Source organism: Oncorhynchus kisutch, linkage group LG12 (genome assembly GCF_002021735.2).
Source record: "Oncorhynchus kisutch isolate 150728-3 linkage group LG12, Okis_V2, whole genome shotgun sequence".
NCBI lineage: Eukaryota > Metazoa > Chordata > Actinopteri > Salmoniformes > Salmonidae > Oncorhynchus > Oncorhynchus kisutch.
Genome location: NC_034185.2, coordinates 8,484,283 through 8,509,597, shown reverse-complemented (window position 1 = coordinate 8,509,597; position 25,315 = coordinate 8,484,283). Strand labels below are relative to the sequence as shown.

Here is a 25,315-nt window from a genome sequence, read left to right as displayed (position 1 = left end):
CCACTTTTGGAGCTAACCTAGTGCTCTCAACTAGTATCCTGAGGTCGACAGCAGATGGCAGTTGTATTCATAACATTGCTAACTTAGCTAGCTAACCTTGTGAGAAAACAAGTTATATTAAGTGACTAGCTAGTTAGCGTTAGCAGTGTTTGGTGGTCAGTGAGACTGAGAACTAGCTAACCAGCTGAGCTAGAAAACAATGTAACAACAGTATAATTTGGGATTTGAAAAAAGCTCCAAAAAGCTCCAAAGTAGCAAGTACCCCTGGTGATCTGTTAAATTATTTAGCCATTCAAAAAAAAATGAATTGGACGAGGAGTTCTTCAATGAGTCGGATGCGAGGGATATATTGCAGATACCCAACCAGGCACCGATCTCCGTGATTCACTGGAGATGGAATCTGAGATTTCGAGGCAAAAGATCCGGGTGCCTTGCGAGGATCAGGCGACTAGCAGCCTTCCGTTCTGCTAGCTAACGTTCAAATTGCGGGAAAATAAATGGGACCAACTGAAAGCACGTATATCCTACCAACGAGACATTAACAACGGTAGTATCTTATGTTTCACAGAGTCGTGGCTGAAAGACGACATTAAGAACACAACTGGCGGGTTATACACTCTATCGGCAAGACAGAACAGCAGCCTCTGGTAACACACGGGGTGGGGGGGCCTATGCATTTATGTAAACAACAGATAGCACGATAGCTAAGGAAGTCTCAAGGTTTTGCTCATCTGAGGTAGAGTATCTCATGATAAGCTGTGACCACACAATCTACCTAGAGAGTTTTCATCTGTATTTTTCGTAGCTGTCTACATACCACCACAGACTGATGCTGGCACTAAGACTGCACTCAATGAGCTGTATACCACCATAAGCAAACAGGAAAACGCTCATCTAGAGGCGGCGCTCCTAGTGGCCGGGGACTTTAATGCAGGGAAACTTAAATCAGTTTTACCGAATAACTATCAACATGTTAAACGTGCAACCAGAGGGGAAACAATCCTAGACTACCTTTACTCCACACACAGATACGCATACAAAGCTCTCCCTCGCCCTCCATTTGGCAAATCTGACCATAATTCTATCCTCCTGATTCCTGCTTACAAGCCAAATTAAAGCAGGATGAACCAGTGACTCGGTTTATAAAAAAGTGGTCAGATGAAGCAGATGCTAAACTACAGGACTGTTGTGCTATCACAGACTGGAACATGTTCCGGGATTTTTCCGATGGCATTGAGGAGTACACCACATCAATCACTGGCTTCATCCAGAAGTGCATCAAGGACGTCGTCCCCACAGTGACTGTACGTACATACCCCAACCAGAAGCCATGGTTCTCATGGATGAGGCTGTAGTGGAGGAGGTTGAGAGCTTCAAGTTCTTTTGGCTTCTACATCACCAACAAACTAACATGGTCCATGCACATCAAGATATTCGTTAGGAGGGCACGACAAAACCTATTCCGTCTCAGGAGACTGAAAAGATTTGCTATGGGTCCTCAGATCCTCAAAGGGTTCTACGGCTGCACCATCGAGAGCATCCTGACTGGTTGCATCACTGCCTGGTATGGCAATTGCTCGGCCTCCGACCGCAAGGTACTACAGAGGGTAGTGCGTACGGCCAAGTACTTCACTGGGGCCAAGCTTCCTGCCATCCAGGACCTCTATACCAGGTGGTGTCAGAGGAAGGCCCAAAAAATTGTCATAGACTCCAACAAACCCTGTTCTCTCTGCTACCGCACGGCAAGCGGTACCGGAGCCCCAAGTCTAGGTCTGAGAGGCTCCTAAACAGCTTTTACCCCCAAGTCATAAGACTTCTGAACAGCTAATTAAATGGCTACCCAGAGTATTTGCACCCCCCCCCCCTACACTGCTGCTACTCTGTTATTATCTATGCATAGCCACTTCAATAACCCTACCTGCATGTACATAATTACCTCAATTACCTCAACACTGGTGCCCCCGCACATGACACATTGCCTCTGAGCCGGGACCCCCTGTATACAGCCCCACTGTTGTTTTACTGCTGCCCCCTTTTAATTATTTATTTTGTCTTTTGTCTTTTTATTTATTTTTGTGTGTATTTTGTTAGCTGCATTGTTGTTTGAGGGCTTGTAAGTCAGCATTTCACTGTAAGGTGAACTCGACGACAGTTGCTGTCCATTGGAGCACCTGTTGTATTCGGGCGCATGTGACAGATCAAATTTGATTGGTTTGTGGAAGCGGTAGATAGGCGGATTGAGACGCATCTCATGCTTAAAACTGACAGAATTTAAGGGGTAAAACAACTTTAGTTTTTATCCCTCACTGGCTTTTATGTGATTTTGAACGTGATAGGAGGGTGTCGGACTCTACGACAGTTGCTGTCCATTGGAGCCCTGCGATTGATTGCCAAAAAATTCTGTGGCGGGGCTTAGATACGGGTCAAATGTGTCTGTGGATTCCATCAAATCCACTAATAATTGTACAAAATATAATACAGCTATTGAGATAATTTTCTGTCTCCTTTAAAAGGAGTGTCAGTCAGATGTCCTCTTTCTCCCTCCCTCAACCACTTCAGCAGAGCTCATTACCTTCAGACTCATGGGCCTTTTTTTCTTCTTCTTTTCTTTCAATAAAAACCATTTTGTAACGGGAGGAAAGTAGTCAGTAGGCGACCCTCATTTTCTCTCAGGGTAGAATAGCACAGAGTGTTCTAGAAAACGCTTTCATTCTCCCCTTTTCCTCTCCTCGTCGCTGGCAGTGCGTTCTGGGAAATCTGCTGTCTTTCTCCTCCTACTCACCCTCCCACATTCACACAAACAGTTGTACTGTAAAGTGGAGAGGGAGAGAGCAGGTGAAACAGGGCTGGGAATTGCCAGGGACCTCAATGTTATCACGATACTTGGGCGAGGAAACGATATGTATTGGCGATTCTCATGTTTCGATACTGAAATTTAGTTTTTTTTTTTTTTTTTCTCTGTACCGGTACCCCCTGTATATAGCCTCCACATTGACTCTGTACCGGTACCCCCTGTATATAGCCTCCACATTGACTCTGTACCGGTACCCCCTGTATATAGCCTCCACATTGACTCTGTACCGGTACCCCCTGTATATAGCCTCCACATTGACTCTGTACTGGTACCCCCTGTATATAGCCTCCACATTGACTCTGTACCGGTACCCCCTGTATATAGCCTCCACATTGACTCTGTACCGGTACACCCTGTATATAGCCTCCACATTGGCTCTGTACTGGTACCCCCTGTATATAGCCTCCACATTGACTCTGTACCGGTACCCCCTGTATATAGCCTCCACATTGACTCTGTACTGGTACCCCCTGTATATAGCCTCCACATTGACTCTGTACCGGTACCCCCTGTATATAGCCTCCACATTGGCTCTGTACCGGTACCCCCTGTATATAGCCTCCACATTGACTCTGTACCGGTACCCCCTGTATATAGCCTCCACATTGACTCTGTACCGGTACCCCCTGTATATAGCCTCCACATTGACTCTGTACCGGTACCCCCTGTATATAGCCTCCACATGGACTCTGTACCGGTACCCCCTGTATATAGGCTCCACATGGACTCTGTACCGGTACCACCTGTATATAGCCTCCACATTGACTCTGTACCGGTACCCCCTGTATATAGCCTCCACATTGACTCTGTACCGTAACACCCTGTATATAACCTCCACATTGACTCTGTACTGGTACCCCCTGTATATATCCTCCACATTGACTCTGTACTGGTACCCCCTGTATATAGCCTCCACATTGACTCTGTACCAGTACCTCCTGTATATAGCCTCCACATTGACTCTGTACCGGTACCCCCTGTATATAGCCTCCACATTGACTCTGTACCGTAACACCCTGTATATAACCTCCACATTGACTCTGTACTGGTACCCCCTGTATATATCCTCCACATTGACTCTGTACTGGTACCCCCTGTATATAGCCTCCACATTGACTCTGTACCGGTACCTCCTGTATATAGCCTCCACATTGACTCTGTACCGGTACCCCCTGTATATAGCCTCCACATTGACTCTGTACCAGTACCCCCTGTATCTAGCCTCCACATTGACTCTGTACCGGTACCCCCTGTATCTAGCCTCCACATTGACTCTGTACCGTAATACCCTGTATATAGCCTCCACATTGACTCTGTACCGGTACCCCCTGTATATAGCCTCCACATTGACTCTGTACCGTAATACCCTGTATATAGCCTCCACATTGACTCTGTACCGGTACCCCCTGTATATAGCCTCCACATTGACTCTGTACCGTAATACCCTGTATATAGCCTCCACATTGACTCTGTACCGGTACCTCCTGTATATAGCCTCCACATTGACTCTGTACCGGTACCCCTAGCTAACTCTGTACCGGTACCCCCTGTATATAGCCTCCACATTGACTCTGTACCGGTACCCCCTGTATATAGCCTCCACATTGACTCTGTACCGGTACCCCCTGTATATAGCCTCCACATTGACTCTGTACCGGTACCTCCTGTATATAGCTTCCACATTGACTCTGTACCGGTACCCCCTGTATATAGCCTCCACATTGACTCTGTACCGGTACCCCCTGTATATAGCCTCCACATTGACTCTGTACCGGTACCCCCTGTATATAGCCTCCACATTGACTCTGTACCAGTACCCCCTGTATATAGCCTCCACATTGACTCTGTACCGGTACCCCCCTGTATATAGCCTCCACATTGACTCTGTACCGGTACCCCCTGTATATAGCCTCCACATTGACTCGGTACCGGTACCCCCGTGTATATAGCCTCCACATTGACTCTGTACCGGTACCCCCTGTATATAGGCCTCCACATTGACTCTGTACCGGTACCCCCTGTATATAGCCTCCACATTGACTCTGTACCGGTACCCCCTGTATATAGCCTCCACATTGACTCTGTTACCGGTACCCCCTGTATATAGCCTCCACATTGACTCGGTACCGGTACCCCCTGTATATAGCCTCCACATTGACTCTGTACCGGTACCCCCTGTATATAGCCTCCACATTGACTCTGTACCGGTACTCCCTGTATATAGCCTCCACATTGACTCTGTACCGGTACCCCTGTATATAGCCTCCACATTGACTCTGTACCGGTACCCCCTGTATATAGCCTCCACATTGACTCTGTACCGGTACCCCCTGTATATAGCCTCCACATTGACTCTGTACCGGTACCCCCTGTATATAGCCTCCACATTGACTCGGTACCGGTACCCCCTGTATATAGCCTCCACATGGACTCTGTACCGGTACCCCCTGTATATAGCCTCCACATTGACTCTGTACCGGTACCCCCTGTATATAGCCTCCACATTGACTCTGTACCGGTACCCCCTGTATATAGCCTCCACATTGACTCTGTACCGGTACTCCCTGTATATAGCCTCCACATTGACTCGGTACCGGTACCCCCTGTATATAGGCTCCACATGGACTCTGTACCGGTACTCCCTGTATATAGCATCCACATTGACTCTGTACTGGTACCCCCTGTATATAGCCTCCACATTGACTCTGTACCGGTACTCCCTGTATATAGCCTCCACATTGACTCGGTACCGGTACCCCCTGTATATAGGCTCCACATGGACTCTGTACCGGTACTCCCTGTATATAGCCTCCACATTGACTCGGTACCGGTACCCCCTGTATATAGGCTCCACATGGACTCTGTACCGGTACTCCCTGTATATAGCCTCCTCATTGACTCTGTACCGGTACTCCTGTATATAGCCTCCACATTGACTCTGTACCGTAATACCCTGTATATAGCCTCCACATTGACTCTGTACCGGTACCCCCTGTATACAGCCTCCACATTGACTCTGTACCGGTACCCCCTGTATATAGCCTCCACATTGACTCTGTACCGGTACCCCCTGTATATAGCCTCCACATTGACTCTGTACCGGTACCCCCTGTATACAGCCTCCACATTGACTCTGTACCGGTACCCCCTGTATATAGCCTCCACATTGACTCTGTACCGTAACACCCTGTATATAGCCTCCACATTGACTCTGATCCGGTACACCCTGTATATAGCCTGCACATTGACTCTGATCCGGTACACCCTGTATATAGCCTCCACATTGACTCTGATCCGGTACACCCTGTATATAGCCTCCACATTGACTCTGTACCGGTACCCCTGTATATAGCCTCCACATTGACTCTGTACCGGTACCCCCTGTATATAGCCTCCACATTGACTCTGTACCGGTACCCCCTGTATATAGCCTCCACATTGACTCTGTACCGGTACTCCCTGTATATAGCCTCCACATTGACTCTGTACCGGTACCCCCTGTATATAGCCTCCACATTGACTCTGTACCGGTACTCCCTGTATATAGCCTCCACATTGACTCTGTACCGGTACCCCCTGTATATAGCCTCCACATTGACTCTGTACCGGTACTCCCTGTATATAGCCTCCACATTGACTCTGTACCGGTACCCCCTGTATATAGCCTCCACATTGACTCTGTACCGGTACCCCCTGTATATAGCCTCCACATTGACTCTGTACCGGTACCCCCTGTATATAGCCTCCACATTGACTCTGTACCGGTACCCCCCCTGTATATAGCCTCCACATTGACTCTGTACCGGTACCCCCTGTATATAGCCTCCACATTGACTCTGTACCGGTACCCCCTGTATATAGCCTCCACATTGACTCTGTACCGGTACCCCCTGTATATAGCCTCCACATTGACTCTGTACCGGTACCCCCCTGTATATAGCCTCCACATTGACTCTGTACCGGTACCCCCTGTATATAGCCTCCACATTGACTCTGTACCGGTACCCCCTGTATATAGCCTCCACATTGACTCTGTACCGGTACCCCCTGTATATAGCCTCCACATTGACTCTGTACCGGTACCCCCTGTATATAGCCTCCACATTGACTCTGTACCAGTACCCCCTGTATATAGCCTCCACATTGACTCTGTACCGGTACCCCCTGTATATAGCCTCCACATTGACTCTGTACCGGTACCCCCTATATATAGTCTCCACATTGACTCTGTACCGGTACCCCCTGTATATAGTCTCCACATTGACTCTGTACCGGTACACCCTGTATATAGCCTCCACATTGACTCTGTACCGGTACTCCCTGTATATAGCCTCCACATTGACTCTGTACCGGTACCCCCTGTATATAGCCTCCACATTGACTCTGTACCGGTACACCCTGTATATAGCCTCCACATTGACTCTGTACCGGTTCTCCCTGTATATAGCCTCCACATTGACTCTGTACCGGTACCCCCTGTATATAGCCTCCACATTGACTCTGTACCGGTACCCCCTGTATATAGCCTCCACATTGACTCTGTACCGGTACCCCCTGTATATAGCCTCCACATTGACTCTGTACCGGTACCCCCTGTATATAGCCTCCACATTGACTCTGTACCGGTACCCCCTGTATATAGCCTCCACATTGACTCTGTACCGGTACCCCCTGTATATAGCCTCCACATTGACTCTGTACCGGTACCCCCTGTATATAGCCTCCACATTGACTCTGTACCGGTACCCCCTGTATATAGCCTCCACATTGACTCTGTACCGGTACCCCCTGTATATAGTCTCCACATTGACTCTGTACCGGTACCCCCTGTATATAGCCTCGTTATTGTTATGTTACTTTTTATTATTATTTTTTTTACATTTCTTTAGTTGATTTGGTAAATATTTTCTTAACTCTTCTTGAACTGCACTGTTGTGACTGACTGGCCCATGTGACTAATAAAGGTTGATTTTGAATTGTATAGACTCGTGTGGGATGCCAGTCAAAGGGATGCCAGTCAGTGGGTGGGATGCCAGTCAGTGGGTGGGATGCCAGTCATTGAGTGAGTGGGATGCCAGTCATTGAGTGAGTGGGATGCCAGTCATTGAGTGAGTGGGATGCCAGTCATTGAGTGAGTGGGATGCCAGTCATTGAGTGAGTGGGATGCCAGTCATTGAGTGAGTGGGATGCCAGTCAGTGAGTGAGTGGGATGCCAGTCAGTGAGTGAGTGGGATGCCAGTCAGTGAGTGAGTGGGATGCCAGCCAGTGAGTGAGTGGGATGCCAGCCAGTGAGTGAGTGGGATGCCAGCCAGTGAGTGAGTGGGATGCCAGCCAGTGAGTGAGTGGGATGCCAGCCAGTGAGTGAGTGGGATGCCAGCCAGTGAGTGAGTGGGATGCCAGTCAGTGAGTGAGTGGGATGCCAGTCAGTGAGTGAGTGGGATGCCATTCAGTCAGTGGGATGCCAGTCAGTGATCCTTCTAGCCATCCTATAGTGTCACAGGTTTGCTGAAGAGCCCTACTTTCTGTCCATTCTGTCCCAGACACAGTAACCGATTGTTCTCTCTGACACTTTGTTTGGGACAACTTTTTTAAACACGGTCTGAAGCCCCCCCATTGGCCAACATCACGTGCCTGAGCCAGAAACTCACCCATCTAGTGTAGCGTTTCCCAGGTCATCTTCACCTTTTTAACCTCTTCAGATAAAGACTGTCATGGTGGCATATGGTCCAGGTATTTGTCCACATGGCTGATGGTTACAGCAGTGGTCCAGGTATTTGTCCACATGGCTGATGGTTACAGCAGTGGTCCAGGTATTTGTCCACATGGCTGATGGTTACAGCAGTGGTCCAGGTATTTGTCCACATGGCTGATGGTTACAGCAGTGGTCCAGGTATTTGTCCACATGGCTGATGGTACAGCAGTGGTCCAGGTATTTGTCCACATGGCTGATGGTTACAGCAGTGGTCCAGGTATTTGTCCACATGGCTGATGGTTACAGCAGTGGTCCAGGTATTTGTCCACATGGCTGATGGTTACAGCAGTGGTTCAGGTATTTGTCCACATGGCTGATGGTTACAGCAGTGGTCCAGGTATTTGTCCACATGGCTGATGGTTACAGCAGTGGTCCAGGTATTTGTCCACATGGCTGATGGTTACAGCAGTGGTCCAGGTATTTGTCCACATGGCTGATGGTTACAGCAGTGGTCCAGGTATTTGTCCACATGGCTGATGGTTACAGCAGTGGTCCAGGTATTTGTCCACATGGCTGATGGTTACAGCAGTGGTCCAGGTATTTGTCCACATGGCTGATGGTTACAGCAGTGTAATGTACCCTATTTCAGACGTGATCCGTTGTTACGACTGTATTGTAGTTCTAGGAAAGCTTGTAGTTCTCCAGTCTGGTCTGCAGTGAAGAGCTTCCCTGTTTATTCTGGCCTTGATACAGTGTTACAGGAGGAGTGTATTATGGTTTTCTGTAGTCTTGATACAGTGTTACAGGAGGAGTGTATTATGGGTTTCTGTAGTCTTGATACAGTGTTACAGGAGGAGTGTATTATGGGTTTCTGTAGTCTTGATACAGTGTTACAGGAGGAGTGTATAATGGTTTTCTGTAGTCTTGATACAGTGTTACAGGAGGAGTGTATTATGGTTTTCTGTAGTCTTGATACAGTGTTACAGGAGGAGTGTATTATGGTTTTCTGTAGTCTTGATACAGTGTTACAGGAGGAGTGTATTATGGGTTTCTGTAGTCTTGATACAGTGTTACAGGAGGAGTGTATTATGGGTTTCTGTAGTCTTGATACAGTGTTACAGGAGGAGTGTATTATGGGTTTCTGTAGTCTTGATACAGTGTTACAGGAGGAGTGTATTATGGGTTTCTGTAGTCTTGATACAGTGTTACAGGAGGAGTGTATTATGGGTTTCTGTAGTCTTGATACAGTGTTACAGGAGGAGTGTATTATGGGTTTCTGTAGTCTTGATACAGTGTTACAGGAGGAGTGTATTATGGGTTTCTGTAGTCTTGATACAGTGTTACAGGAGGAGTGTATTATGGGTTTCTGTAGTCTTGATACAGTGTTACAGGAGGAGTGTATTATGGGTTTCTGTAGTCTTGATACAGTGTTACAGGAGGAGTGTATTATGGGTTTCTGTAGTCTTGATACAGTGTTACAGGAGGAGTGTATTATGGGTTTCTGTAGTCTTGATACAGTGTTACAGGAGGAGTGTATTATGGGTTTCTGTAGTCTTGATACAGTGTTACAGGAGGAGTGTATTATGGGTTTCTGTAGTCTTGATACAGTGTTACAGGAGGAGTGTATTATGGGTTTCTGTAGTCTTGATACAGTGTTACAGGAGGAGTGTATTATGGGTTTCTGTAGTCTTGATACAGTGTTACAGGAGGAGTGTATTATGGGTTTCTGTAGTCTTGATACAGTGTTACAGGAGGAGTGTATTATGGGTTTCTGTAGTCTTGATACAGTGTACTGAGTGTATTCTAGTTGTTGTGTAGTGAGAATGTGCCTGAGGACTCTAAATGTCGGTGTCCTTTCTCATTCCTCCCAGATGAGACGAGAGGTCACTGTTGACTGACCCCTAGCTATGCTGACTGACTCTCTCTCTCTCTCTCTCTCTCTCTCTCTCTCTCTCTCAATATCTCTGTGTATTTTTCTCTATTGCAAACCTCTCCATCTTCCTGTATATCTCTCTCTCGCTCGCTCTACCTCCCTATCTGCGCTCCTTCCACTCCCACACACTTTCACATGGAGTGAAGAGTCATTACTCTGTGCACCCCCTCCCTCTCTGCCACTCTCCCTCTCTACCACTCTGTCTCTCTCTCGCTCTCTCGCTCTCTCTCTCTCACTCTCTCTCACACTTTCTCTTCACTCACAATCTGTACCAATCTCTCTGTGGACACATTAGTTTTCACCCAGCACCCGACACCCCTACTAATTTCCATCTGCTCTGGAGGCCTTGGGCTGCCACGGCTGGAGGCCTTGGGCTGCCACGGCTGGAGGCCTTGGGCTGCCACGGCTGGAGGCCTTGGGCTGCCACGGCTGGAGGCCTTGGGCTGCCACACCTGGAGGCCTTGGGCTGCCACACCTGGAGGCCTTGGGCTGCCACGCCTGGAGGCCTTGGGCTGCCACGCCTGGAGGCCTTGGGATGCCACGCCTGGAGGCCTTGGGCTGCCACGCCTGGAGGCCTTGGGCTGCCACGCCTGGAGGCCTTGGACAGTAACCTAAATATATTAACTGAAAGCAGTAGACCTCAGCTTGACCTTATTCTAGTAAATGATCTACCATAAGATGGTCTTGAAAAGTGACCAAGGACTTTGCATCTCTTTATTGTGCATATCAGCCTTTACAAATACCATTTCTGTTGTGTTTGAAAACCCACCCCACTGAGGTTGGCCCTCTGTCTGTTCTGAACAACCTGGCCCTTTTCAAACTTCCTTAACCTGGAAGAGGATACAGGAAGGGAACCAGAGGTGTGTGTGTTTCCTGTCCGGTGTTGACAGCTCTGACAGTGTTAGCCCACTCTGACCACGCCCCTGGCTATTGGCCAGACTTTAGTGGTTGGTCGACCTCAAAGCCAGAGCTCTTCTATAATTCATACAGAGTTAGTAAACTTTCATTCCATATTGGCTCCAAACATTCCAGAACAAAAATATTCTAATCTATATTTTGAACAGAATTTCGTTGTCTTGGAAGTTGGAACATTTGGTGCAAATATGGTGGATGTTGAAAAGCTAGGTTACATCATCTGACAGAGTTTGCATTTCTATGGCCCTGGTCAGGATTGAGATAAGGAGCAGCTGGCTTCAACATAGCAGATCCTACCATACAGACTCGCCTAACTACTGAATAGAGGCGACCATACACAACTTTAGCCTTGTATAGAACTGGGTCGATTGGCCATTTTGTACATAGGCTGGCATAAGTTCAACCTCCGCTCAGAGCACAGCTGGCTCCTACAGTCAATTGCTGACCACACGACCTTTCCTCTCCACACAGCAGGACAGAACAGAGAGGAAAGGTGTAGGAAGGAAAATTATTTCTCCCAGACAGGACAATCACTGCTCTATACTACAGGCTAAAGCCAACATGACAAATACACTTCTCATTCCTGCAGAAAGACTAAGGCACAGACCAACCATCACCAGGGTGAGAGAGAGAGGGAGAGAGAGAGACCCCCCTCCCCTGTGACTGACCCAAACTTAAGGAAATACTTGACTATGTACAGATTCAGTGAGCATAGCCTTGCTGTTGAGAGGGTCCTCGATAGGCAGACATGGCTCTCAAGAGAAGACAGGCTATGTGCTCACTGCCCACAAAATGAGGTGGAAACTGAGCTGCACTTCCTAACCTCCTGCCCAATGTATGACCATATTAGAGGCACATATTTCCCTCAGATTACACAGACCCACAAAGAATATGAAAACAAACCCAATTTTGATAAACTCCCATATCTATTGGGTGAAATACCACAGTGTGCCATCAGAGCAGCAAGATGTGTGACCTGTTGCCACAAGAAAAGGGCAACCAGTGAAGAACAAACACCATTGTAAATACAACACATATTTATGCTTATTTATTTTCCCTTCTGTACTATAAGCATTTGTACATTGTTACAACACTGTATATATATATAATATGACATTTGTAATGTCTTTTCTTTTGGAACTTCTGTGAGTGTGATATTTACTATTCATTTTTATTGTTTATTTCACTTTTGTATATTATCTACTGCACTTGCTTTGGCAATGTTAACATATGTTTCCCCATGCTAATAAAGCCCATTGAATTGAATTGAATTGAGAGAGAGCGATGAGCACAACCCTTTACCGTGAGAATGTTTGTCTGTTGACACGTTTTGAGACCCTGGAGTCAGCTACCACCTTCTGTCATCGCTTTATCATCAAAAAGATGTCTGAGGAGGAGTCCCAAATGGGAAGCTATTCCCTTCATAGTGCACTACTACCTTATGGGCTCTGGTCAAAAGTAGTGTACTATGTAGGGAATAGGGTGCCATAGGGCTCTGGTCAAAAGTAGTGTACTATGTAGGGAATAGGGTGCCATAGGGCTCTGGTCAAAAGTAGTGTACTATGTAGGGAATAGGGTGCCATAGGGCTCTGGTCAAAAGTAGTGTACTATATAGGGTGCCACTTGGTGACGCAGACATGCATTCACACGCAGACAGACGTGGTATGAGAGGAATCTGCTCCTCAAGTCTCTCCGTCCCACTCCTCTCCTCTTCACTTCCGTGGCACCACAGTTGCACCGTCAGTGCTGCACGGATACAGGGTAGATCACACACTACGGCCAAACAGAGCCACATAGACGCCATTTTGGAGATCCAGGCAATAGTTCCTATACCCTCTCTCTGTTTCTCGCTCTCCCTCCTTCTCTAAATAGTGATTAAAGGGTAATGCTTAAGATTTGAGGTGAATACACTGTACAAAACATTTATTTTTATTTAACATTTATTTAACTAGGCGAGTCAGTTAAGAACACATTCTTATTTACAATGACGGCCTACCAAAAGGCCTCCTCCGGGGGTGGGGGCGGGGCCTGGGATTAAAAAAATTATAATATAAATATAGGACAAAACGCAAACTACATAAAGAGGGACCTAAGACGACAACACAGCATGGTAGCAACACAGCATGTTAGCAACACAACATAACATGGTAGCAACACAACATAACAACAACATGGTAGCAACATAACAACATGGTAGCAACATAACAACATGGTAGCAACATAACAACAACATGGTAGCAACACAGCATGTTAGCAACACAACATAACATGGTAGCAACACAGCATGTTAGCAACACAACATAACATGGTAGCAACACAGCATGTTAGCAACACAACATAACATGGTAGCAACACAGCATGTTAGCAACACAACATAACATGGTAGCAACACAGCATGTTAGCAACACAACATAACATGGTAGCAACACAGCATGTTAGCAACACAACATAACATGGTAGCAACACAGCATGTTAGCAACACAACATAACATGGTAGCAACACAGCATGTTAGCAACACAACATAACATGGTAGCAACACAGCATGTTAGCAACACAACATAACATGGTAGCAACACAGCATGTTAGCAACACAACATAACATGGTAGCAACACAGCATGTTAGCAACACAACATAACATGGTAGCAACACAGCATGTTAGCAACACAACATAACATGGTAGCAACACAGCATGTTAGCAACACAACATAACATGGTAGCAACACAGCATGTTAGCAACACAACATAACATGGTAGCAACACAACATAACAACAACATGGTAGCAACATAACAACAACATGGTAGCAACATAACAACATGGTAGCAACATAACAACAACATGGTAGCAACACAGCATGTTAGCAACACAACATAACATGGTAGCAACACAACATAACATGGTAGCAACACAACATAACAACAACATGGTAGCAACATAACAACATGGTAGCAACATAACAACAACATGGTAGCAACAGAACAACAACATGGTAGCAACATAATAACAACATGGTAGCAACACAACATAATAACAACATGTTAGCAACACAACATAACAACAACATGGCAGCAACATAACAACAACATGGTGGCAACATAACAACAACATGGTGGCAACATAACAACAACATGGTAGCAACATAACAACAACATGGTAGCAACATAACAACAACATGGTAGCAACACAACATAACAACATGGTAGCATCATAACAACAACATGGTAGCAACACAACATAACAACATGGTAGCAACATAACAACATGGTAGCAACACAACATAACAACAACATGGTAGCAACACAACACATGATAGCAACACATAACAACAACATGTTAGCAACACAACATAACAACATGGTAGCAACATAACAACAACATGGTAGCAACATAACAACAACATGGTAGCAACATAACAACAACATGGTAGCAACATTAACAACAACATGGTAGCAACACAACATAACAACAACATGGTAGCAACACACCATGGTAGCATCATAACAACAACATGGTAGCAACACAACATAACAACATGGTAGCAACATAACAACAACATGGTAGCAACACAACATAACAACAACATGGTAGCAACACAACATGGTAGCATCATAACAACAACATGGTAGCAACACAACATAACAACATGGTAGAAACATAACAACAACATGGTAGCAATACAACACATGTTAGCAACACAACACATGTTAGCAACACACAACAACAACATGTTAGCAACACAACAACAACATGGTAGCAACATAACAACAACATGGTAGAAACATAACAACAACATGGTAGCAACATAACAACAACATGGTAGCAACACAACATGGTAGCAACATAACAACAACATGGTAGCAACACAACATAACAACATGGTAGCAACATAACAACAACATGGTAGCAACACAACATAACAACATGGTAGCAACATAACAACAACATGGTAGCAACACAACATAACAACATGGTAGCAACATAACAACAACATGGTAGCATCACAACATAACAACAACATGGTAGCAATATAACAACAACATGGTAGCAACATAACAACAACATGGTAGCATCACAACATAACAACATGGTAGCATCACAACATAACAACAACATGGTAGCAACACAACATGGAGGACATTATGCTCTTTCCATGACAGACTGACCAGGTGAATCCAGGTTAAAGCTATGATATGTTATTAATGTCACTTATTAAATCCACTTCAATTAGTGTAGATGAAGGAGAGGAAACAGGTGAAAGAAGGATATTTTTTTTTTTTTTAAGTCTTGAGACAATTGAGCTATTGTATGTGTGCCATTTGAGAGGGTGAATGGGCAAGACAATAGATTGAAGTGCCTTTGAACGGGGTATGGTATTGTAGTTCGTGCCAGGCGCACCGGTTTGAGTGTGTCGAGCTGCAACACGGCTGGGTTTTTCACGTTCAACAGTTTTCCCGTGTGTATCGAGAATGTGGGAAGCTTTGGAGTCAACATGGGCCAGCATCACTGTGGAACGCTTTCAAGACGTTGTAGAGTCAACGTGGGCCAGCATCACTGTGGAACGCTTTTGACACCTTGTAGAGTCAACGTGGGCCAGCATCACTGTGGAACGCTTTCAACACCTTGTAGAGTCAACATGGGCCAGCATCACTGTGGAACGCTTTTGACACCTTGTAGAGTCAACATGGGCCAGCATCACTGTGGAACGCTTTAGACACGTTGTAGAGTCCCATGCCCTGACGAATTGAGGGTTAAAAGTGTGAGGTACAACTCCAATATTAGGAAGGTGTTCTTAATGTTTTGTGCCTTCAGTTTATGTCATGTGCATTGTAATGAGTTGTACTGCAGTAGTAGATGTGTTGATGTGCTGTAGTTAGTGATTCACCTATACGACATTTTTGGCCGATACCGGTATCCAATATTCTCCTTGCAAAAAAAAATAAAACGATACCGATCACCGTTATTTAAAATTTTAGCGACCCTTTTAAGCATTCTAGTACAGTTAAATAGGTTAAACACTCATGTGCACACACACACTGACCGAAAAAGTTATTTTGTTGGCGTTTACGCATGTCCCCATTACCAGTAAAACATCATCAAAACCTATTTCTTTCACTTACTTGCTGTGCTGTTTCATCGTTCAGTCGTTTCATTCTCAACCAGGATTTCATCGTACATGTCAAGCAGTGAAGTTTCGGCTCTGTCTGTCCGTGGCTTCTTCCTCGGTTTCACGTAAACCCTGTTTCTTGTCTGCGTCGACGTAGTGGTCCTTGTACCTAATGCCTGTTAAAGAAGTAGTGGTCCTTGTACCTAGCATCAAGCATGGTTGCAACACAGTAAAGAGGCTCAGAGAGAATGCCACCGAATCGCTTGTTCGTCTGTGATTGGCTTAGATTAGTGGTGTGAAAATACTTTCAAGTACTACTTAAGTAGTTTTTTTGGGGGGGGGTATCTGTACTTTTTATGTTTTTGACAACTTTTACTTCACTACATTCCTGAAGAAAATAATGTACTTTTTACTCCATAGATTTTCCCTGACACCCAAATTTACTCCTTACATTTCTAATGCTTAGCAGAAGAGGGAAATGGTCCAATTCACCCACTTATCAAGAGCATATCCCTGGTCGGCCCTACTGCCTCTGATCTGGAGGACTTACTAAACAGAGAACATCCCTGGTCATCCCTACTGCCTCTGATCTGGAGGACTCACTAAACACAAATGCTTTGTTTGTAAATGATGTCTGAGTGTTGGAGTGTGCCCCTGGCTGTTTGTAAATGATGTCTGAGTGTTGGAGTGTGCCCCTGGCTGTTTGTAAATGATGTCTGAGTGTGCCCCTGGCTGTTTGTAAATGATGTCTGAGTGTGCCCCTGGCTGTTTGTAAATGATGTCTGAGTGTTGGAGTGTGCCCCTGGCTGGTTGTAAATGATGTCTGAGTGTTGGAGTGTGCCCCTGGCTGTTTGTAAATGATGTCTGAGTGTTGGAGTGTGCCCCTGGCTGTTTGTAAATGATGTCTGAGTGTTGGAGGGTGCCCCTGGCTGTTTGTAAATGATGTCTGAGTGTTGGAGTGTGCCCCTGGCTGTTTGTAAATGATGTCTGAGTGTTGGAGTGTGCCCCTGGCTGTTTGTAAATGATGTCTGAGTGTTGGAGGGTGCCCCTGGCTGTTTGTAAATGATGTCTGAGTGTTGGAGGGTGCCCCTGGCTGTTTGTAAATGATGTCTGAGTGTTGGAGGGTGCCCCTGGCTGTTTGTAAATGATGTCTGAGTGTTGGAGGGTGCCCCTGGCTGTCCGGAAATGTAAAAAAAAGAACAAGAAAATGGTACCGTCCGGTTTGCCTAATATAAGGAATGTGAAATGATTTTAACTTTTACTTTAGATACTTAAGTACATTTTTAAACCAAATACTTTTTATACTTTTACTCAAGTAGTATTTTACTGAGTGACTTTTACTTGAGTCATTTTCTATTAAGGTATCTTTACTTTAACTCAAGTATGTGATTTGGGTACTTTTTTCCCCACTTCCTGTTGGTGTGTTAGTGAGGAGAGGCAGAGTGATTCTCTGTTGTTATGCCTGCTGGTTGGTGTGGAGGAGATGCAGAGTGGTTCTCTGTTGTTATGCCTGCTGGTTGGTGTGGAGGAGAGGAGAGTAGAGGCAGAGTGGTTCTCTGTTGTTATGCCTGCTGGTTGGTGTGGAGGAGAGGAGAGGCAGAGTGGTTCTCTGTTGTTATGCCTGCTGGTTGGTGTGGAGGAGAGGAGAGGCAGAGTGGTTCTCTGTTGTTATGCCTGCTGGTTGGTGTGGAGGAGATGCAGAGTGGTTCTCTGTTGTTATGCCTGCTGGTTGGTGTGGAGGAGAGGAGAGGCAGAGTGGTTCTCTGTTGTTATGCCTGCTGGTTGGTGTGGAGGAGAGGAGAGGCAGAGTGGTTCTCTGTTGTTATGCCTGCTGGTTGGTGTGGAGGAGAGGAGAGGCAGAGTGGTTCTCTGTTGTTATGCCTGCTGGTTGGTGTGGAGGAGAGGAGAGGCAGAGTGGTTCTCTGTTGTTATGCCTGCTGGTTGGTGTGGAGAGGCGGTTGGTGGTCCTGACCTGACCCAATCCTGTTCCAAGTACTCCTCGGTCTAACCTACTGTTATTACTATTGTCTGTGAATATTTCCCCGTAGTAGTTTTACAACTGCTGATGTAAAAAGTACTTTATAAAATACATTTGATAAATATGTTTGGTTTTACTCTTGATGGGAATGACCCTAAACGGCTGCCAAGCTACAGGACATGTGGACTCCCACACCTAATCTAACTTTATTTAAAATTATTTATTTATTATATTTATTTTTAAATCCAGATCGGAGCTGCAGCTTGAGCCCCATAAAGCCATAATCAATCTCTTTCCGGTTCTCTCGCTCTTTCTCCTCATCTCTCTCTGGTTCTCTCTCTGGTTCTCTCTCTGGTTCGCTCTCTCGCTCTCTCTCTACCACACTGCCAACACACACTCTTGCTAAGGCAAGAGCTTCTATAGAACTCAAACAGCCACCCACCTACGCCAAATCCATACGCTTAAACCACCCTCCTCGTTGCTGCTATATCTAGCAGCTTCTAGCTTATTCTTATTTATATCTATATATACTTATTTATATCTATATATACTTATTTATATCTATATATACTTATTTATATCTATATATATTTATATCTATATCTATATATTCTTATTTATATCTATATATATTTATATCTATATATATTTATATCTATATATATTTATATCTATATATATTTATATCTATATATACTTATTTATATCTATATATACTTATTTATATCTATATATACTTATTTATATCTATATATACTTATTTATATCTATATATATTTATATCTATATCTATATATTCTTATTTATATCTATATATATTTATATCTATATATATTTATATCTATATATATTTATATAGCTGCTGTGCTTCTCTATGTTCTGAGTGTATTTGTACTATGTCCTACATTGTAGAATAATAGTGAAGACATCAAAACTATGAAATAACACATATGGAATCATGTAGTAACCAAAAAAGTGTTAAACAAATTAAAAATATATTTTTATAGTTGAGATTCTTCAAAGTAGCCACCCTTTGTCTTGATGACAGTTTTGTACACTCTTGACATTGTCTCAACCAGCTTCATGAGGTGGTCACCGGGAATGCTTTTCCAACAGTCTTGAAGGAGTTCCCACATATTGCTGAGGACTTGTTGGCTGCTTTTCCTTCAATCTGCGGTCCAACTCATCCCAAACCATCTCAATTGGGTTGAGGTCAGGTGATTGTGGAGGCCAGGTCATCTGATGCAGCACTCCATCACTCTCCTCCTTGGTTATATAGCCCTTAAACAGCCTAGAGGTTTGTTGGGTCATTGTCCTGTTGAATAACAAATGATTGTCCCAATAAGTGCAAACCAGATGGGATGGCGTATCGCTGCAGAATGCTGTGGTAGTCATGCTGCTTAAGTGTGCCTTGAATTGTAAATTAATCACAGACAGTGTCTCCAGTAAAGGACCCCCACACCATCACACTTCCTCCTCCTCCATGCTTCACGGTGGGAACCACACATGCAGAGATCATCCGGTCAACCTACTCTGCGTCTCATAAAGACAGTGGTTGAAGCCAAAAATCTCAAATTTGGACTCATCAAACCAAAGGACAGATTTCCACCTGTCCAGTCTCCATTAATCGTGTTTCTTGGCCCAAACAAGTCTCTTCTTGGTGTCCTTTAGTTGTGGTTTCTCTGCAGTTATTTGACCATGAAGGCCTGATTCACACAGTCTCCTCTGAACAGTTGATGTTGAGATGTGTCTATTACTTGAACTCTGTGAAGCATTTATTTGAGCTGCAATTTCTAAGGCTGTTAACTCTAATTAACGTATCCTCTGCAGCAGAGTTAACTCTGGGTCTTCTTTTCCTGTGGCGGTCCTCATGAGAGCCAGTTTCATCATAGTGCTTGATGGTTTTTGAGACTGCACTTGAAGAAACTTTCAAAGTTGTTGATATTTTCCAGATTGATTGACCTTCAATAGGGCTACCAAATAGGGCTATCTTCTGTATACCCGCCCACAACACAACTGATAGGTTCAAATGCATGAATAAGGAAATAAATAAAAAAGTATTTATTTTTTTAACAAGTCACACCTGTTAATTGAAATGTGTTCCAGGTGACTACCTCATGAGGCTGGTTGAGAGAATGCCAATAGTGTGCAAAGCTGTCATCAAGGCAAAGGGGGGCTACTTTGAAGAATCTAGAATATATTTTTATTTGTTTTACACTTTTTTGTTTTTGTTGGTTACTACATGATTCCATATGTGCTATTTCATAGTTTTGATGTCTTCACTATTATTCTACAATGTAGGAAATAGTCAAAATAAAGAAACACCCTTGAATGGTTGGTGCAAACTTTTGACTGATCAGTGTAGATGACAGGGAGGAGACGGGTTAAAGAAGGATTTTAACTCCCTGAGGTCGATGTCCGCGCACGAGGAAATCTAATTAGCATAATAATAAAGAATACACTTAAATCTGTCAGTAAGCTACAGATTTTTTTTTTCATTTGATACGCATCTGCCTATGTAGCACATTTGTCTATGTAGCACATCTGCCTATGTAGCACATTCGCCTATGTAGCACATTTGTCTATGTAGCACATTCGCCTATGTAGCACATTCGCCTATGTAGCACATCTGCCTATGTAGCACATTCGTCTCTGTAGCACATTCGTCTATGTAGCACATTCGCCTATGTAGCACATTCGTCTATGAAGCACATTCGTCTATGAAGCACATTCGTCTATGAAGCACATTCGTCTATGAAGCACATTCGTCTATGTAGCACATTCATCTCTGTAGCACATTCGTCTATGTAGCACATTCGTCTATGAAGCACATTCGTCTATGAAGCACATTCGTCTATGAAGCACATTCGTCTATGAAGCACATTCGTCTATGAAGCACATTCGTCTATGTAGCACATTTGCCTATGTAGCACGTTCGTCTATGTAGCACGTTCGTCTATGTAGCACATTCGTCTATGTAGCACATTCATCTCTGTAGCACATTCGTCTCTGTAGCACATTCGTCTATGTAGCACTTCTGCATATGCAATGACAGGTAACAAAGTGTTTGTTTGTCAAGACCATGAGAAATACAGAGAATCTGTCAATTCAATGTGTTTGTATGGGAAAATAGCATTAAGGCCAAATAGGAATGTTAACATTTTCAATGTGTTTTTTGATTCTTGAAGGGCTCTTAACTCAAAATCAAGTAGCAAAATTATCCTTGATATGACCTTAAGATTTCAGACATGGATTATGTGCCATTCAGAGGGTTATTGGGCAAAGAAAATATTTAAGTGGCTTTGAACGGGGTATGGTAGTAGGTGCCAGGCCAATCAGTTTGAGTGTGTCAAGAACTACAATGCTGCTGGGTTTTTCACGCTCAACAGTTTCCTGTGTTGATCAAGAATGGTCCACCACCTGAAGGACATCCAGCCAACTTGACACAACTGTGGGAAGCATTGGAGTCAACATGGGCCAGCATCCCTGTGGAACGCTTTCGACACCTTGTAGAGTCAACATGGACCAGCATCACTGTGGAACGCTTTCAACACCTTGTAGAGTCAACATGGACCAGCATCCCTGTGGAACACTTTCGACACCTTGTAGAGTCTACGTCCCAACGAATTGAGAAAAAAGTGGGAGGTGCAACTCAATATTAGGAAGGTGTTTGTTTGGTACACTTAGTGTATATATCTCAAACTCAACCGTTAATCTTTAACAGTGATGAAGACATGGACGTCTCATAGTATGTTGTGGGGTATGTATATGTCTATGTGTCAACTCTGAGCACCTTAATGTCCGGAACGTTTAGTTTAAATCAGAACTGTAATTGTGGTCAACAAGGGATTTGAATTCAGAAAATGGGACGACCCAGTACTGTAGCCACAATCACGGTCAGCCACAAACCATACGACCGCTCTACACACCCAAACCACAGGGCAACCGCAACCACATTGTAAATAACCACAACCTTTTCCATCTGGACAGAATGGCTACAGTTATTGAACACACTGGCTGTGTTGCTGTTTCTGCTCTACTGTCTTTATCAACACAGACCAGTAGTCTAGTGGTTTTAGTGGTTACGTAATGCTAGTTCTACTGTGTTTAACAACACAGACCAGTAGTCTAGTGGTTTTAGTGGTTACGTAATGCTAGCTCTACTGTGTTTAACAACACAGACCAGTAGTCTAGTGGTTTTAGTGGTTACGTAATGCTAGTTCTACTGTGTTTAACAACACAGACCAGTAGTCTAGTGGTTTTAGTGGTTACGTAATGCTAGTTCTACTGTGTTTAACAACACAGACCAGTAGTCTAGTGGTTTTAGTGGTTACGTAATGCTAGTTCTACTGTGTTTAACAACACAGACCAGTAGTCTAGTGGTTTTAGTGGTTACGTAATGCTAGTTCTACTGTGTTTAACAACACAGACCAGTAGTCTAGTGGTTTTAGTGGTTACGTAATGCTAGTTCTACTGTGTTTAGCAACACAGACCAGTAGTCTAGTGGTTTTAGTGGTTACGTAATGCTAGTTCTACTGTGTTTAACAACACAGACCAGTAGTCTAGTGGTTTTAGTGGTTACGTAATGCTAGTTCTACTGTGTTTAACAACACAGACCAGTAGTCTAGTGGTTTTAGTGGTTACGTAATGCTAGTTCTACTGTGTTTAACAACACAGACCAGTAGTCTAGTGGTTTTAGTGGTTACGTAATGCTAGTTCTACTGTGTTTAGCAACACAGACCAGTAGTCTAGTGGTTTTAGTGGTTACGTAATGCTAGTTCTACTGTGTTTAACAACACAGACCAGTAGTCTAGTGGTTTTAGTGGTTACGTAATGCTAGTTCTACTGTGTTTAACAACACAGATCAGTAATCTAGTGGTTTTAGTGGTTACGTAATGCTACTGGTCTGTGTTGCTAAACACAGTAGAACTAGCATTACGTAACCACTAAAACCACTAGACTACTGGTCTGTGTTGCTAAACACAGTAGAACTAGCATTACGTAACCACTAAAACCACTAGACTACTGGTCTGTGTTGCTAAACACAGTAGAACTAGTCTAGTGGTTTTAGTGGTTACGTAATGCTAGTTCTACTGTGTTTAGCAACACAGACCAGTAGTCTAGTGGTTTTAGTGGTTACGTAATGCTAGTTCTACTGTGTTTAGCCTGATGTATGGTTGGTCACATGATGCTACAGCCCTCACATCTGATTAGACGGGGGGGGGGGGGGGGAGATGACAGTGCTGCAGGGTCTCCACCTCTGATCTGAAGAGGGGTCTGGAAAGGTTTAGAGTTCTGGGTCAAGTCGTCTCCAGCAGTCAGAGTACTAATCAGCTGTTTATCAAATAAATGGATGAATGAAGAGGAGACACACCCACAGACACACCCACACACACACCCAAGGTACAGTAACCTCCTCTCTCCTCCCTAGGACAGATGGGGACAGGACGTGCAGACTGGAACACAGGGTCGAGTAATCTCTTGTCCTCTCCTCTGTTCAACTCCTCCTCCCCCCTCCTCCTCTCCTCCCCTCCGTATATCCTCCCATTATTACCGCCCTGGGACAGGAAGTGCAGACTGGAACGCCTGCCCAATTTCACACTCCAGGGGAAAAGACAACACTGAACTTTTAGAGTGCTGACAACTCCCCCCATCCCTCGACACTTCACATCTCACTGAGTCTCAGGGGAACCCTCCCTCCCTATATCTACCTCTCTCTCTCTCTCTCTCTCTCTCTCCTCTCCTCTCCTCTCCTCTCCTCTCCTCTCCTCTCCTCTCCTCTCCTCTCCTCTCCTCTCCTCTCCTCTCCTCTCCTCTCCTCTCCTCTCCTCTCCTCTCCTCTCCTCTCCTCTCCTCTCCTCTCCTCTCCTCTCCTCTCCTCTCCTCTCCTCTCCTCTCCTCTCCTCTCCTCTCCTCTCCTCTCCTCTCCTCCTCTCTCTCTCTCTCTCTCTCTCTCTCTCTCTCCTCTCTCTCTCTCTCTCTCTCTCTCTCTCTCTCTCTCTCTCTCTCTCTCTCTCTCTCCTCCTGCTCTCTCTCCTCCTCCCTCTCTCCTCTCCTCCTTCTCTCTCTCTCTCTCTCCTCCTTCTCTCTCTCTCTCCTCCTTCTCTCTCTCTCCTCCCGCTCTCTCTCCTCCCTCCCGCTCTCCCCGTCTCTCCCTCCCCTCCCTCCCTCCCGCTCTCCTCGTCCCTCCTCCCGCTCTCTCTCCTCCCTCCCGCTCTCCCCGTCTCTCCCTCCCCTCCCTCCCTCCCGCTCTCCTCGTCCCTCCCTCCCCGTCTCTCTCTCCCTCCCTCCCCGTCTCTCCCTCCCTCCCCGTCTCTCCCTCCCCCTCCTGCTCTCCTCGTCTCTCCCTCCCTCCTGCTCTCCTAATACGTGTATCTTTCCACATAATTAGAATTTAACTTTCAGAACTCTTGTGACTTTACACAGTAAGTGGCAGAGTGATTTACTGTCTGCTCTGCTCTTGTACTGGTTGGCTCTGGCTGCCTGTATATAGTTGGATGGCTGGCTATATCTAGCTGGCTGAGTTCAAAGAGCATACTATTTTCTTCGTCTTCTGATCTTCCTCACACAGAACAGAACTTAGCAGGGTTTTTCAGGGCAGCTGTAGTTGATGTGAGACCAGCGTGATCTATCAGAGTTGGGGAGGTAGATTTTGCCAGGGGAGGGGAGGAGACTGGACTCCTCCCTCATCTCCTATCAAATGTTATTTGTTACATGCTTTGTAAACAACTGGTGTAGACTAAAAGTGAAATGGCTACTGGTCTGTTCTGGTGAAGCTGAGATATCAGACCATGGTGGTTATACTTTGAAGCTCAGGACATGGAGAGAGGGAGATAAT

General features: G+C 44.9%; 1 protein-coding gene across 1 annotated transcript in view; it reads left to right on the top strand.

The window, feature by feature from the left end:
• sipa1l1 (signal-induced proliferation-associated 1 like 1) overlaps positions 1–25,315 on the top strand; it is a 225,962-nt gene that overhangs the window by 77,429 nt on the left and 123,218 nt on the right. The gene's annotated exons all lie outside the window — the stretch shown is intronic.